The sequence below is a fragment of the Pinus tabuliformis genome, chromosome J (genome assembly GCF_031772625.1).
Source record: "Pinus tabuliformis cultivar Carrire ecotype Pingquan chromosome J, CPIR1, whole genome shotgun sequence".
Taxonomy (NCBI): domain Eukaryota; kingdom Viridiplantae; phylum Streptophyta; class Pinopsida; order Pinales; family Pinaceae; genus Pinus; species Pinus tabuliformis.
Window position 1 is genome coordinate 1,553,638,932 of NC_142295.1, and position 18,104 is coordinate 1,553,657,035.

The following is an 18,104-nucleotide window of genomic DNA, read 5'->3' on the forward strand; positions in this document are numbered from 1 at the left end:
ACAGAAATAACAATATGGGGGTAATAGGGCACAACAATATAAATAAGGGGTATAACTACAATAGTAATGGGGTAATCACTATTATTATAGGGACCCAACATGCCCCTCTCCTTCAAAAAAATGTTGTCCTCAACGCTTGAGTAGTTCTGGATACTTCTACATAAAATTCTCATCCTCCCATGTGGAATCTTTAGCGGATAAGTTCTTCCACTTGATAAGATACTCTGAAATTGATCAATTTCGTAGCTGTCGAGTTCTTGTTTCTGTGACTGCTTCCAGTTCCAATATAATTTTTCCTTCCTCGTCAAGTTCTGGCAATATTGTTTGAACTGGGAGCTTGTCGCCTATAACCTTCTTTAAACATGAAACATGGAAAACTGGGTGCAATCGAGAGGCTGCAGGAAGCTCCAATTTGTATGCCATAGTACCAATCTTTTGCAACCCCTTGTACGGACCATAATACTTTGGTGATAATTTATTATCCTTCTTAGCTTGCTTTAGGGACATTTGCTTATATGGTTGTAGCCGTAGGAATACCCAATCACCTACATCAAAACTTCTTTCACTGCGATGTTGATCTGCCTGTTGTTTCATTCTATTTTGTGCCAACACGAGGTTATCCTTTAAGAGTTGGAGGACTTGTTGTTGATGTTCGATGTGATGTTCCACTGCCTGAACCTTAGAATTTTCTCTTAAATATGATGTGATGGATGGTGGTTGATACCCATAAAGTGCCATAAATGGGGTCATTTTTGTTGTTGTATGGAAGGAAGTGTTATACCACCATTCAGCCAGAGGCAACCATTTGACCCATTGTGTCTGTTTATCAGATACAAAGCAACGAAGATATCCTTCCAAACATTTGTTTACTATCTCAGTTTGCCCATCAGATTGAGGATGATAAGATGAGCTATGAGCTAACTGAGTACCAAGACAAGAAAATAATTTTGTCCAAAAATTTTCAGTGAAAATGGGATCTCTGTCACTTACAATAATCTTTGGGTTTCCATGTAGCTTTTGAATTGTTTCCATAAATGCAGTAGAAACTGTACTGGCTTTAAATGGATGTGATAATGCACAAAAGTGTGCATACTTGGTAAGTCTATCAACTACCACCATGATGACACTCTTTCCCTCAGACTTGGGTAAACCTGTGATAAAATCCATTGAAACCTCCTCCCAACGTTGGCTTGGAATGGATAAAGGTTGTAATAGACCTGGTGTCTTAATTGTTTCAACTTTATTTTGTTGGCAAACCAAACATTCCGCCACAAACTTTTGAATATCTGATTTAAGGCCATCCCAAAAAAATTCCTTCTTAACCCTGTGGTAAGTTTTTAAAAATCCTGAGTGCCCTCCTAAGGGAGAAGTGTGCAATTCCATAAGAATCTTTTGTTTTAGCTGGGAATTCTTACAGAGGTATAAGCGATCTTTGTACCATAACGAATCATTTTGCCAGCTAAATGTATCAGACGTACTGGAATCTTGTTGTAGCTTTCGAATAAGTGCCCAAACTTCTTCGTCATTCTTCCATTCCTCCCTTGCTTCATTTATCCAATCTGGTTGGATAATAGAAATGGCGCACAACAATGCTTCCACATCCTCATCCTTTCTTGAGAGTGCATCTGCCACCACATTTTGCTTCCCTTTTTTGTAGATGATTTCAAAGTCATAACCCAACATCTTTGTGACCCACTTTTGTTGCTCTTCAGAGGATAATCTTTGTTCTAAAAAGTATTTAAGGCTATCATGATCCGTTTTTACCTTGAAGTGTCTTCCCATTAGGTAGGGTCGCCATTTCTTAAGTGCATGGAGTATTGCCAACATTTCCTTCTCATAAATAGCTTTGCTTAAAAACTTTCCCTTGATTGGACGACTTTCAAAAGCAATGGGTCTTTCATCTTGCATTAGAACAGCACCAATTCCATTTCCTGAAGCATCACATTCCACAATAAAGGTTTTTGTGAAGTCCGGTGTAGCTAAGACCGGTGCTTGGCACATTGCCTCTTTAAGATGTTCAAAGGCCTTTGTTGCTTCCGGAGTCCATGAAAATGCATCTTTCTTCAATAATGTTGTTAGAGGTGCTGCTATTCTCCCATAATTCTTAACAAACTTGCGATAATACCCTGTCAACCCAAGAAATCCTCGCAGATGCTTTATGGATGTGGGGATTTTCCATTCCTTAATGGCTTTAATTTTGCTAGGGTCTACCTTAACTCCTTCATGAGATACAATATGACCCAAATATTCCACCTCCTGGACTCCAAAGAAACATTTGGATCTTTTTGCATATAATTGTTTCTCCTCCAATAGTTGTAGCACCCTGTCAACATGTTCAACATGATCCTTCCAAGACTTGTTGTAGATTAGTATATCATCAAAAAATACTAACACAAATTTTCTAAGGAATGGTTTGAAAATTGAATTCATCAAACCTTGAAATGTTGAAGGTGCATTGGTAAGGCCAAAAGGCATGACCAAAAATTCATAATGACCCTCATGAGTTCTAAATGCTGTTTTCGGAATGTCTTCAATCTTCATTCTGATTTGATGATATCCCGAACGAAGATCCAACTTGGTGAAGTAAATTGATCCATGCAATTCATCCAGTAATTCATCAATGACAGGAATGGGGAACTTATCTTTAATAGTGAGCTTGTTGAGCTCCCTATAATCTGGACACATGCGCCATGATCCATCCTTCTTGTGCACCAATACTACTGGAGCAGAGAAAGAACTTTGACTTGGTTGAATTATACCAGCCTCTAGCATTTCTGCAACCATACGTTCAATTTCACTTTTTTGGACATAGGGATATCTGTACGGCCTGATGTTTGGAGGAACACTTCCTGGAATCAGATGAATAGCATGATCATGATCACGCATAGGTGGGAGACCTTTGGGAGTCTCAAATACCCTGGAATGATTGTCCAGGACTTTTTGGAGATCTGGAGAAATAGATGATTCCGATGTGGAAACATCTAGCGAACATAATTGTGCAATTACACCTCTTTGCTCCTTTTTTAGAAGCTTTGTCATACCATTAGAGCTGATTATCTTTCCTGGTTTCCCTGCAATACCCCTTAATTCAACTTCCTTTCCTTCCATAGAAAATTTGATGAAAAGTTCTTGAAAATTAAAAGCTATTGTACCCAAGGATTGTAGCCATTGGACTCCTAGTACAACATCAGCACCTCCCATTGGAATGGAAAGCATTGGGCTAGTCAATACATATTCTCCCATGGATAGCTTGATATTATGGCACCTTCCAGAGCAATTTATTGTTCCTCCATTTGCAATCATCACTTGACACTCTGGTGCTGGATATAGGAAGCAATTCAATTCTTTTTCTACCCTACAATGAATAAAATTGTGGGTGCTTCCTGAATCAATCAACACTATTACCTTTTTCTTCTTGATTTGTCCTTCTATCTTGATGGTTTGAGGAGTGGTAATTCCCACCAATGCATTACAAGATATGGTCGGATTTATTTGTTCTTCATCTAGGCTTTGTTCCTGGAGTATATCCTCTTCTTTTGACCTTTCTTGCTCCTTTTCTTCTTCCTCTTCACAATCTATGTAGAATAATTTCTTCTCAGCACACTTATGACCTTTAGTGTATTTGCTATCACAACTGTAACAAAGCCCTTTTGCTCTTTTTTCTTCCAATTGTTGTGGTGTCAACCTTATAGGTTGTGGAAGACTAGGGGCAACAACACTTCCATCTTTATAGTTGTGAGTGGTATGCTTTCTGGTTGCCATAATTTTTCTTTCCATTTTTCTTGCTAACCTGAATGCCTTCTCTAATGAATCAGGTTCCCAAAGGCGAACATCATGTTGGATATTATCCTTTAAAGACCCTATGAACACATCAATCCTATGCTCCTCTGGAATATTTTTTACCCTTATGTTCAATTTTTGGAACTCCTCAATGTGCTCCATTACTGAACCCTTTTGTTTGAGACTTATCAATTGGCTAAAAAAAGTGTTGCTTTTTGTATCCTCATAATGTGCTATCAATTCTTCCGTAAAAATTGCCCAAGTGATAAATTGTTTACAAGAGCAAAGCCATTGATACCATACAAACTGATTTGGTTCCAAATATACAGTTGTCATACGTACCTTTTGTGTGTTTTGCACATTATTGAGATCGAAGAATTGCTCCATCTGTAATATCCATGTGGCAGGATCCTTGCCATCAAACTTCCTCATATCGATTTTTGGAATATGGTGAGTCTTCGATCCAACATTAGCATCTATGGAATCATGATTAACATTTCTTTTATTCTCATCATGAGTTTCCTTTAGTACCCTTTCATCCTTAGTGCCCATTTCTTGTAGCAACTTATTCATATTTATCTTTAATTCGTCCATGTCTGTCTTCAAATCTGCCATGTCTCTCTTCAAATCTGTGTTCGAATCATCCATCTTAGCTTCCATGCCCTTTATCTTAGATTCCACGCCATTTATCTTAGCTTCTGTTAGCTTTTGTGAGCGTGACATTTGTTGCACTTGTTCTTGTAATTTTGATATATCATGTAGCATTTCTTCCTCTTCTTCATGAGTCATGCTAGAGCTTTCAGGTTCCTTACTAGGTGTTTGCATTTTCTTTCCTCGGGGCATCAGTTACCAATAATAATGCTTTACTATGCCCTTTGAATTCCTTCAAACCAAGCTTATGCAAAAATTAAAAAAAAAAACTACACACCTTTTTTCACTTTGTAGAAGCCTGATATTGAATCTGATGTATCTCTGTAATTTCGGATCATTCAGTTCTGAAATTTTGACCTGTAGTAGCCTTCTGAGTCCTCTTTCCAATGCCACAAGTCTGACCCAAATTGGTTTCTCCAAGGAAGAGTTATGCGAAATCTCCCACAGTGACTTGCTTATAGACTAGTTCAGTAGAGCAAACTTGTACGACGTGCCACGAGTCATTGTTTCGACCTATGGATCTGAAAAATGCATACAAGAAACTACAGTCCGTCCTCTTTCTGTACCTTCTTACAAAATTTCAATCTGATCCTCAGAGAGAAAGTTATGACGATTTTCCCCAGGTCACCTGTTTTGAATGTAATTTAGGAGTCTGCAAAAAGACCAACTTCCTCAGATCATATCTCCGAAAATATCACGCGAAAAGCTCTGAAATTTGGACCCAAGGTTCAGCGCGATTTCTTCTCAAATGGGTTTTTTTTGTGACTTTTGAAACGTCACAGAAAAAAAAAAAAAAAAAAAGTTATAGCGAAAATGCCACGATGACCTGTTTGGAGCAGCGAAACCCTAGAATCCAAAGCTCTGATACCAAATGTTATGAAACTAGCTCAAGAAAAGATAGAAAAGATAGATCAACGTCTTAGAATTCAGCCTCTTCGAGAGGGCAACCTCCTTTACATTACATAAATGAACAATTCTTGGATGATTCAAATGACAAAACCTCCTTTCTATATATAGGAGTCTAAGGAGTCACAATATAATCCAGCCGACCTAACAATAATAATATAAAGCCACAAAAATAACAATAGAGGGATTCTATGGGGCACAAAAATAACAATATGGGGGTAATAGGGGCACAAAAATATAAATAAGGGGTATAACTACAATAGTAATGGGGTAATCACTAGTATTATAGGGACCCAACACACATGCAGCTGTCAGAAGGAAGTACGCTTTTCTTATGAGTCAGTTGAGCTATTGCATGCAGAACTTCAGTTAGAACTCATGTGGTTGAGTTTGGTGGAGTTGATTGTGGAGTTGATGGAGTTGTGTTCAGTTTGACTTTGTTAAACTAGTTGTAATTAGTCTAACTGCAAGTACACTAGTGATGAGTGATGTGAATTAATTGATTAAATTAATTCACTAATTATTAACTCATAATGCAACTGAAGAATACATTAGTTAACTCAGTGCATGTACAGTTCAGTGGAGACAGGTGTTAGAGGTTGAGATTGCTATCAGTTGTAACTATAGTTGTGCATGAGATCTTGCACAATCAATGGATTGAGTATGCCCATGAGGATTGCGCAGTATATGCCCAATGAAATAGCCTGTGCTCACGTGATTTTCAGTGTGGGTGATTTTCACTTGGTATTGTGCAATAGAGGCAGGCAAAGGAGCGGAGAAGATTTGAACCTGTGAATTATTCGGATCTGAGCTAGTTTTGTGTGTAACAGGTGGAGATAGTGCTGGATACTTGAGAGGAGTATTGTACTATGTATTGTTACATGTTCTCAATCATTAATATACAGATAGTGTGGGGTTTTTAGTTGTAAGCTTTCCCCGGGTTACATACTGTGTTAATGTGTGCATGCGATTGATGTTTCATTGTTTTTTATGCTGCTAAATTGATGATCAATGTAGAGGAGATTATGTATTATGCATGTATTCCGCAATAGTGTATAATCGAGATAATCTCTGTGAATAAGTGTTTATTATTCAAAATTTCTACATGGTATCAAAGCTGTTGATCATCAGATCTATTATTCAGAAAGTGTTTACATCTTATTTCTTCAGGCAGAGTCTGTAATCGGGCCAGGTAGCCTCTGGATTCATCCTTCCTTTGGAAGGTGAGATATCCAGTAAAAGCCCATACAGTCAATCTCCGTACGAGAAATACTTTGTTCTCACGAATCTTAGATCAAAGGCGGTTGAGTTTGGAGTTGGTGGAATTCGAATTTGCAGCAATGTTTTCTTGGTATCAACGTGGCAATGTCTTTCAACAGATTGCAATTGGAGTATTCTCTTGAGGGCAGCTCGAAATATATTGCATGGAAGGATAGGATGGAGGCAGTGTTGGATGATAATGGGCTGAAGGATTTCATAGAGGCTGATGTCCCAAAGCCTACTGATGCTACTCAAGTTTATGCTTGGAAAAAGAAGACAGCAAAGTGTCGAAGGATTCTGTTGGAGGGCGTGAAGGATCACATTGTGTCCATCCTGCATGGAAAGGCTTCTCCATACTTGATGTGGAAAGTGTAGACAGATCTATTCCAAAGCAAGAGCGATCAGAGGAAGCTGGTGCTCAAGGAAAAACTCAGAAACATCAAATGTGAGAAGGGAGACAGTATGCCCAAGTATCTCACGAAGTTCACTCAGTGCCGGGATGAGCTGGGAAGTGTGGGGGTGACTGTCGATGATGAGGACTTGGTGAACTTGGATGTCCTTGGTCTTCCAAAGAGTTGGCAGTCCTATCAGGACTCTGTCAATGGTCGGGAGAAATTTCCAGGATGGGAGAAACTTTGGTCAGATATTGTGCAGGAGGAGATCAAGCGGAATACCAGGGACGGATCTTCATCAAAGGGACCTGATGAAGAAAATTGCGCTTTGGCTGCCAAAGCAAAGAAGGGGAAGAACAAGAAGGCTTCTCATTCCGATGCGAAAGGCAAGAAGCAGGATATGTCCAAGGTGAAGTGTTTTCACTGTCACCAGCACGGACACTATGCCACTAATTGTCCGCAGAAGAAGAAGAACAAGCAAGCTGCTGGATTTGCAACAGGAGAGGATCTAGCCTCGCAGTTTGAGCTTGATTTTTCATTGATCGCATGCTTGGTTTCAAGTGTGATGGGATCGGTGTGGTTCTTGGACAGTGGTGCGTCTTTTCACATGATAGGAGATTGAGATTTGTTTTCTGATCTGGAGGACAAAGATCTTGGAGTGCACATCGAGATGGGCGATGATGGTAGATACAGTGCGACCGGTATCAGTACCATTTCCTTTGAGAGGGAGTCTGGTAAACCCTTCGTATTAAGGGAATTCATGCATGTTCCAGGATTGAAGAAGAATCTTATCTCTGTGGCGATGTTAGAAGACAAGGGATATGATGTTGTTTTCAGCGAGGGAAAGGCTTTCTTGCGCAGCAAGACAACTCGAGAAACCCGGAAGATAAGGGTTCGAGTGAGGAACCTTTATCAGTTACATGTAGATGGATGTGCAGCAATGGCATGCAAAGCAGAAGGATTGGTGATCCAGGATGATGGCGAGCTGTGTCACAGGAGATTGGGTCACCTTCACCATGGAGCCTTGAAGATACTGCAGCAGATCACTACAAGGCTTCCTAAAGGCACTCTTGCGTAGTCAGATCAGTGCAAGGGGTGTACTTTTGGATTTGTGAAAGCCACCTTTCACGAGAAGGATAGTCGCACCACGACGTTCCTTGAGAGAATTCACACAGACGTGTGTGGACCTTTCTCAATAGCTTCGACAGCAAAACACAGGTATTATGTGATCTTTGTTGATGATTTCTCTCGTAAGCGCTGGATCTTCTTCATGCAGAAGAAGAGCGAGACATACTCAAAGTTCTGTGAGTTCAAAGCACTGGTCGAGAAGGAGTCGAGGAAGAAGGTGAAGGCTCTTAGGAGCGATAATGGTGGTGAATACATCTCTAGTGAGTTCAAGGATTTCTGTAGTGCAGAAGGGATTCGAAGAGAGCTCATAGCTCCCCATAACCCACAACAGAATGGGGTTGTTGAGCGGAAGAACAGAACGATCGTGGTTGTTGCACAGACGATGTTGCATGATCAGGGCCTACCCCTTCACTTATGGGCGGAAGCATGTAATTACTGCAGTATATGTGCAGAACCATTGTCCTCACAAGATACTTGGCATGAGTACACCCGGGGAGGCTTATTCTGGTAAGAAGCCTGATCTTTCTCATTTGAGGATTTTTGGTGCTAACGTTTACATGCATGTGAAGAAGGATGCCAGGAAGAAGTTGGAGCCGATCGCAGAGGTTGGGATATTTGTGGGGTACACTGATACACCCCACAACTATCGTGTGTATTTGCCAGACAGTGGCAAGACTGTTGTGCGACGGGATATAAAATTTCAAGAGGAGAAAGCCATGAAGTGTTTGCTTGAGAGGGAGCCATACTTGCATGTAGATGAGGAGCTATTAGTTCCTAAGGACGAGCTTCAGGACATGGATCAGCCACAAGACGAGTTTCATGGAGTAGAAGAGACCACTCATGCAGTGCCAACCATCAGAGGGCGAAAGCGCTTGACAGAAGCTAAGCGACTGGCTCAAGATGCAGAGAAAGTTGTAGGACCACCTACAGCCCAATGCAGGCAGAGACAGTCACCTGATCGATACACTGGATACATGGCTCTTATGAGCAAATGTGTTGTGACTGATCCATCCTCTTTCAAGGAAGCTATGGAGGATCCTGCATGGGTAGACGCCATGGTGGAAGAGTATGATTCGATTGTCAGAAACAGTGCATGGGAGATTGTTCCTAGACCAGAAGGGAAATCAGTGGTGGGTTCAAGATGGATCTACAAAGTTAAGCAGGCAGCTGACAGGAGTGTGGAGAAGTACAAGGCAAGATTTGTTGCCCGAGGCTTTTCACAGATAGAGGGGATCAATTATGAGGAGACCTTCACACTTGTCGCAAGGTATTCTTCCATACGGACGATTCTTGCTCTCTCAGCGCAGATGGGGTGGCACATTCATCAGATGGATGTGAAGACTGCGTTCCTCAACGAAGTCATTGAGGAGGAGGTGTACATTAAGCAGCCCGAAGGTTTTGAGATCTTCAGCAGCGAGTCGCATGTGTGCAGGTTCAAGAGAGCGTTGTATGGGTTTAAACAAGCACCACGTGCTTGGTACACATGGATAGACAGCTATTTCACCAGACTCGGATTCTCCAAGAGTGAGGTGGATCCTAACCTATACCAGATTGTGGTGGAGGGTAAGTTGCTTATCATTGTAATTTATGTAGATAATTTGATTCTAACGGGTGATGATCTGTTGATACTTTCATGCAAGGATGATCATGCTAAGGAGTTTGAGATGAAGGACTTGGGCCTCCTTCATTATTTCCTGGGATTGGAAATTTGGCAGCGCAGTGATGGACTATTTGCTTCTCAGGGTAAGTATGCTTGGGAGATACTGGAGAAGTTCAACATGCATTGTTGCAAGCCTGTTGATACTCCTCTTCCTGGAGGTTGGAGGAAGGAGGATGCCACTTCGGCAGAAGAAGTGGATAACACTGTTTATCGACAGTTGGTGGGGTCGCTTATGTATCTGGTCAATACACGACCCGATATATGCTATGCTGTTAACCAGCTTTCACAAGCTATGGTTAAGCCTACCAAGCTCTTCTAGAAGGCGGGCAAGCATGTATTGCGTTATTTGAGAGGAACATCGAGATATGGTTTGTGGTATAGACAGGAGGATGAGGTGAAGCTATGTGGCTTCACGGATGCAGATTGGGCAGGGAGCCCAACGGACAGAAAGAGAACATTAGGAGGGGTCTTCAGTATCGGGTCGACAACAGTTTCTTGGTACAGCAGGAAGCAGAGATCCGTGGCACTCAGTTCAGCAGAGGCCGAGTATATGGCAGCAAGTTTGGCTGCATGCGAGGCTATATGGATGAGGAAGATCCTGGTCTGTTTGTTCAGTTCTCACTTGGAGCCTACTATGATTTACTGTGATAACCAGAGTTGCATTAAACTCTCGGCTAATCCTGTATTTCATGATAGATCTAAGCATATTGACATCAGGTACCATCATATCAGAGATTGTGTGCAGTGGAGAATCATGTTACTTTCATACATTCCAACGGAGGATCAGGATGCTGATATCTTGACGAAGGCGCTCACCAGGAGAAAATTCAAATACCACCGAGGCAGGATAGGGGTTGTTGATAATCCATATCTTGTTGGGAGGGAGTGTTGAGAATGCAATAAGATGATGAAGCTTAGTGGAAATAAGTCACCTTCACTAAGTGGGCCCGCAGGGTATTTTTGGCGCAAAGTCTATTTTTAGACATATGGATCATGGTCTATGAGTTGCAGGATGTTGTTTATGGATGATTGGTCATGTTGGGAAAAATAGATGGACTTCTATTTCTGGTTCACAGCGGAGTGATCAAAGTCTATTTTTAGACTGCCAGGCTAAAAATAGAAAAGTCAAATATTATTGTCTCATAATAATATTTGGACTATAAACTTTACCTTATCCTCTTGGAGCACTTCAGTTTGAGCTACAAATGTGGCACATGCAGCTGTCAGAAGGAAGTACGCTTTTCTTATGAGTCAGTTGAGCTATTGCATGCAGGACTTCAGTTAGAACTCATGTGGTTGAGTTTGGTGGAGTTGATTGTGGAGTTGATGGAGTTGTGTTCAGTTTGACTTTGTTAAACTAGTTGTAATTAGTCTAACTGGAAATACACTAGTGATGAGTGATGTGAATTAATTGATTAAATTAATTCACTAATTATTAACTCATAATGCAACTGAAGAATACATCAGTTAACTCAGTGCATGTACAGTTCAGTGGAGACAGGTGTTAGAGGTTGAGATTGCTATCAGTTGTGACTATAGTTGTGCATGAGATCTTGCACAATCAATGGATTGAGTATGCCCATGAGGATTGCGCAGTATATGCCCAGTGAAATAGCCTGTGCTCACGTGATTTTCAGTGTGGGTGATTTTCACTTGGTATTGTGCAATAGAGGCAGGCAAAGGAGCGGAGAAAATTTGAACATGTGACTTGTTCAGATCTGAGCTAGTTTTGTGTGTAACAGGTGCAGATAGTGTTGGATACTTGAGAGGAGTATTGTACTATGTATTGTTACATGTTCTCAATCATTAATATACAGATAGTGTGGGGTTTTCAGCTGTAAACTTTCCCCGGGTTACATACTGTGTTAATGTGTGCATGCGATTGATGTTTCATTGTTTTTGATGCTGCTAAATTGATGATCAAAGTAGAGGGGATTATGTATTGTGCATGTATTCCGCAATAGTGTATAATCGGGATAATCTCTGTGAATAAGTGTCTATTATTCAAAATTTCTACATGTTTCAAATATGTCCAAGAGAACTGACACTCACCTGTTATGAAATAGGTGGCCACCTCACTGGGAGGCGTTATACAGTGACTGATTACGCAGGATAGAGGGATTCAAACGGACAGAGGCAGGGGAACCGGAAAGCCAGGAAGCAGAAACGAACAGTTAGGGAGTAGATTGGCTTTAAAGCCATAAACTGATAGAGAGTAAGCAGAGGGGAGGCAGTAAGCCAGAGACAGAGAGAGTCAGAGAGTCTATGTACCCCAGAGAAGTCTTGAGAGGTTCAAACAAACTCCTTTGCACACTTGTCATGTATTGAGTCCCAGATTGGGCTCATACTATTGTAATCAACAGAGACCGAGAGCCAGTAAGGAGAGTTTGTGTACTCAAAAGAGACTTGGGCGATCCAAGTATAGTCTTACTGATTTGTATCTATTGTGTGAGACTCAAATTAAGCTCACTGTTGTAAAAAATCTGCTATGAATACATAATAGAGAGGCCACCACTGAAGGCTGGACCAGGAGACGTAGCCCAGGAGTATTGGTGAACTCCTTATTAAACTTGTTGTGTTTGTATGTGTTGCCTATTATGTTTTCTTTTACTGCTTCATTGCCTATGTATTTCGCAATCTTATTGATCTGTTGCACAAAATAACATGGACACATCCGTGCACATGAGTCTATAATACCTTATTAATTGTCATAGATCAAATATCAGATCAGATTCAGATCTTTGGGGACTCACAACTTGTTATAAATTGGATAAACGATGTATATCATTGTCACTTGCACACACTCAAGGACACTCTGGATGATGTCTTTACACTAAAATCACAATTTGATTTTATTATATGCTCTCACATGTACGGGGAACGGAATGAGATCGTTGATCGTCTATCTAAAGAGGTCGCGCAGCTGAATGGGGGTCAATGGATAATTCAGGAATTCAGAGATGGTGATTTCTATCAGTTCTTCCACCGTCCTTTCATTGAGATGAATGGGAATCACTCAGAATGATCACTCTGATCATTCCATGTTTATTTTGTTTATCTTTAGTAGTTTTTTTTGAACATTGCTATGTATTTATTTTATCTCTGCATCTTATATTTCCCTCTCTGCAACTATGTTGTAATCTGTATATCTTGTTCCTAACGCTATGAATTGTTTCTATAGTGATTGCAGCTCATACATGCTTAATGATACAACATGTAATTTTCTTAATATATTTAATGAAAATTGCGCCTTTTTCTTTGGAAAAAAAACATATAAACATGAAATAACCAACATATAAACCATGGAAAATCAACGATAATATCCCAACATAATTGCTACAAATATAAATGAATCAAAGTAGATAAATAACTCTTATTAACATATGAAAATTCCAACCAAGTCAGGGACTTCCACATACCACCCAACCATAGATCGGGTTGAACTAAATCTCTCTTTCATCCAATCACCCTCACGTCATATTCCAAGCATGAATGTGGGATCTCATGGAATAAACCAAACAAGGGCTTCCAAAGGCCAAACCACCTCAACCCTCAACCAATGATTCCACCTCATAGTCAGACATCACTAACACCAACCATATCAGTTTCTACCCAAGTTGTCCAGGGCTCCAGGAACTAATAACTCAACCCACAACCTTCCATGGCTCTAGAGCATTTGTCTAACCCGGCTCCAGGATTAGTAACTCAACCCACCAAGGGTTCTAGAGCATTTTTCCAACCTAGGCTCTACGACTAGTAACTCAACCCAAGTTGTTCTGGGGCTCTATAGAATTTGTTCCAACCTACAACCATAAGGAATTATGAGCACCAACCAAAAAAAAATCAAGTGGAAAAACCCGCAATACCATGGCTATCCAGGAAATGGAAAGGAAAGCCTAAAACCACTGTCAATCTAGGCAAATATCCACGCTAATGACATAACATAACCAGATAATCACATGCATATACCATGCATCGATAAATTAGCAAGGAAATCACACATGCAACTTGTCACTTGTAAATCAATCCCGCTGTAATTGTTGATCCACATGTTCCCTTACACTTTCTTGTTTTTCTTTTTCCTTCTTTATCTAATCCAAGTGAATATCAGAGTGCTCCAAGCATGCTCCAAGAATGCTCCAAGATTTCTCTAAGTGTGCAATAGTATGAGAGAGTGAGAGAATAAATGAGAGCTCCAAGCTAAACTGACAAAAGGTTGTGAACTAATCCTCAGAAGCCTTTTTATCATTGAGGCCTTTATTTTCTTCATTTTCCTTCATTTTTCCTTCAATTTCCTCCTCATGCAAATTTGTGACCTTTCATTTCGCTTTTCTCCTATTTTCCATTATTTTCATAAATAAATGTCAATTAATGCCACTTTTCCTTAGCCAATGCATTTTCCAATTTCCATAGCCATAAATTCATCACCAGTGATACCCCATCGCTATGTTTTACCCAACATTCAACATGGAATACGTGTCCCATGACCTTGGTTTTATTTTATTTACATAGGAAATCAACCAGGTGATGTTACAAATCCCTCCCCCTTGGGGGAACACCGTCCTCGATGTTCAATGACACTTATAAACCAGCAAAACACATGTTTCCCATGGAGCTTTATAACATAGCTCGATGTAGCATTTACATCATATCATATTGTTGAGACCATGACCGCCATACCCTGAAGATTATATTTCTTATTGGAGCTTTATAACACAAATCGATGTGATATTTGCATACATATGCATATACATAGACATAACCAAAACACAACATTGAAACATATATCAGGATACATCCTCTCAACCAGAGATTAGAGAAGGATACATCCTCTGAACCAAAGAATAGAGAAGGATACATAGCCCACATATGATCATCCATCTCCCATGTTGCTTCACCGGGCCCAAAGCGCTTCCACTGCATTTTAACTTGCTTGATTGCTTGATTCCGGAGCATGAGCATCTTTTGCTGCAAAATTCACTGAGGTTTCAGCTAGAATTCTCCTTTAATCTCCACCTACAACTCAGACCAGTCATTCACATGATCAACATCTTTCACATACTTCTTAAGCAACGACACATGGAAAACATCATGGAATTTCATTGTTGGAAGCAATTCAAGTCGGTAGGCCATTAGTCCAATCCTCTCAAGTATCTCTAAAGGCCCACAATACTGAGGTGTTGTCTTGGAACATGATCCAATCCTCCAAGATCTCTTCTTGGGCTTGATGCATAAGTACACATGTTCCCCAACATGAAGCTCCTTAAATACCCTATGTTGATATGCATAACTCTTTTGCATGTTCTGTGTTTTCTTTAAATTCTTCTTGATAACCTGCATTTCTTGTTCCATATCTTCCAACATATCCTGTCCAATCAATACCATGTTCACTGGATCACTCCAATTGATGGGAGTATTACAAATCTACCCATAAAGTGCCTCAAATAGACTCATCTTCAAAGATTATTGATACCCATTGTTATACGTAAACTCTACCACTGGAAGATACTCTTCCCACTTTCGTTGCTTATGCATGACATACATCCTCAACATGTCCTCAAGAATCCAATTAAACCTCTCTATTTGTCCATCCCTCTACGAATGACAAGTTGTATTGAAGGCCAACTTTGTGCTTAAACCTGCAAACAATTCTTTCCAAAACCTACAAGTCAACTTGGAATCTCTGTCTGACACATTCTTCTTAGGAATACCATGTAACCTCACTATATCCCTGATGAAGTCCTGGGCTATCTCACTATTTGAATTCATAGACTTCACTGGAATGAAGTGAGCTACCTTATTCAACATGTCAACCACAACCATAATAGAATCATGTTGCCTAAATGTCCTCGAAAAATCTATAATGAATTCCATGGAAATGACCTCTCATTTCCACTCTGGAATCAAAATTGGCTGCAATAAACCACCTTGATGCTTACACTCTTCTTTTACCTACTGACAATCCAAACATCTTGAAACATACTCAGCCACCTCTTTCTTCTAGTTCAGCTAATGGTAGAACTTCTTAACCATTTTCAATGTCTTCTAATATCTCGGGTGACCTAAATATGACTTAACATGAAATTCCCAGAAGGTAAGCTTCTTGATCTTGTTGTTGTCTGACACATAGATCATGTCCCTAAATATGACCAAACCATCTGTTGTGAGATGATAATCCACGTCTTGTTCACCTGTACCTTGATGCTATAACATGTGCTCAAGTTGTTGGTACCTGTCATCCTATTGTTCTACCTACAAGATTTGATCCTATAAATTTGTCCCATATGAACTCATAACTATTATGAGATTTACATGCACTCTTCTGCTAAGAGCATCTGCAACCCTGTGCTCTTTACCCTAGATATACTCGATCTCGAAATTAAACTCAATGAGCGTAGCCAACCACCTAGCTTGCGTAGAATTCAGATTAAGTTGGTCAAACAAGTATCTCAGCCCACCATTATCACTCATCAAAATGAACATCCTACTAAGAAGATAGTTTCTCCACATCTTCAATGCATGAATGACCATTGCCAACTCAATATCATGCATCACATAATTATTCTTGTGCTCATTCAGTTTCCTTGACTCATAGAATACTACCTATCCTTCCTACATCAAGACTCCACCAAGTCCTCACTTGAAAGCATTTGTACATACCACAAACTCTTTATCTAGATCTGCAATCTTCAAGACCAGAGAATTTGTAAGCAACGACTTCAACTGCTCAAAACTAGAAGCACGTTCCTTTGTCCATTCAAATTTCCTTCCTTTTCACTATAATGATGTAATAGGATAGGAAATCCAAGAGAAGTTCCTGATGAATCACCTGTAATAACATGCTAGTCCCATGAATGATCTGACCTCATCAACATTCCTAGTATTTTCCCACTCCATGATAGCTCTGATCTTTTCTGGGTCCACTGCTATAGCTTCCTTGGAAACCACATGCCCCAAGTAATGAAATTTTGCTTGAAATAAATTGCATTTACTAAGCTTGGCATATAGCTGATGCTCTCTTAGCAATATCAACATTGTTGCTAGATGTTCTGCATGCTCTTCCTCATTCTTAGATTATATCAATATGTCATAAATGAATACTATCACAAACTTGTTTAGATATGGAGGCAACACACTATTCATCAAAAACATTAAAGTAGCTAGAGCAACAGTCAAACCAAAAGGAACCACAACAAACTAATAATGGCCATACCTAGTCCGGAAAGCAGTATTATAGATGTCCTCTTCTTTGATATGTACATGATGATATCTTGATCTCAAATCAATTTTCAAGAACATTGTTGCTCCTTTCAACTGATCAAACAAATCATCAATCTATGGAAAAGGGTACCTATTCTTGATCTTCACCTTGTTCAATTGCCTATAATCAATACATAACCTGAGAGTACCATCCTTCTTCTTCATAAACAATACTGATGCACCCCAAGGCGACACATTTGGCTTAACGTATCCATTTTCAAGCATTTCCTTCGGTAGCAACTTCAGTTCCTCCATCTCCGTAGTGCTCATCCTGTAAGGTGCCTTCGATGTTGGTGTTGCTCCTGACATCAACCCAATAGAAAATTCCACTTCCCTCTGAGGAGGCAACTCTGAAATCTCTACTAGAAATGCAACTTGACACTGCTGTAAAATCGGATACCTCTTCAAGACTTCCGCATCCTCAACACCTTTCCCTTTGTCACTAGAAATATGAACTACAAATAATACACATCCTTTCCTGCTACTCCACTTTGCCTACATAGATGTAACCTGTAGAAATTTCACCGTAGATCACCTGATAATGCAATATACTAAACCAAAATACTTGATCTACTTCTACAAACAAACTTGAGGAAGCTTAATCAATTTTGAGCAAGATAAAATAGAACACATATAACAGAGAAGAAGATTCAATCACACATGAAACACAGAAGAATACTCTGGGGAAAGCCTCAGCTAAAAACCCCGATCTATGTATTATCATACAAGTGGAAATATGTCCGGATTACACAAAGATTTAGCTCACAAGCTATCCAGCTCTCAGTACAATCCCTCAATGCTGCTCATAGACTGAATAGACACAACATATGCCTTCCCTCAGTCCTCCAAGCCTCCTATTTCCTTTTGCAGTTTCTCCTGGGTCCTCCAGCTGTACCTGCGTGATTCTCACCTCACACACTGCTCTGACCTCTAAAATAACTGCGCAATCATGAAGGAGTTTAATTCCTTCTGCATGGATCAGTTTCCTTTATAGGAAAATTCCTCCAACTGATAGTACAATGTCCCTTCGTTTAATCTCAACTGGGTCTTTCTCTAAACTGACATGC